Genomic DNA, 307 nt, shown 5'->3' on the forward strand with positions numbered 1-307 from the left:
ATTCCATGAAATCTGGGGCCTGGGGGGTAAATCTGGGCCCTGGGGGAGGGTAAATGGGTGTCTGAGGGGTGGCAGGACCCAGATCCCTGGGCCCCATGGGATGTGGGAGGAGCAGTGACGTAGGTGTCACCAGCTGTGGGGACATTCCGGAGGGGCCCGGGGAGGCTGGTGCTGGTGGGTGAGGACCATGTCCGGATGCCTGGGCCCCTTGTGGAGGGGTGGGGGGACACACCCCCCAAGGGTGGGAAGGGGGGGAGCTGGGGGGGGAAGGGGGAGCCGCACCGGGACGCCTACCGTGGCTGCGGGA

General features: G+C 68.4%; 1 long non-coding RNA gene across 1 annotated transcript in view; it reads right to left on the bottom strand.

The window, feature by feature from the left end:
- Positions 1 to 307, bottom strand: part of LOC118451671 — a 10077-nt gene that overhangs the window by 9289 nt on the left and 481 nt on the right. The window lies entirely within an intron of this gene.

Source organism: Egretta garzetta, unplaced genomic scaffold, assembly GCF_000687185.1.
Source record: "Egretta garzetta isolate BGI_Z169 unplaced genomic scaffold, ASM68718v1 scaffold431, whole genome shotgun sequence".
NCBI lineage: Eukaryota > Metazoa > Chordata > Aves > Pelecaniformes > Ardeidae > Egretta > Egretta garzetta.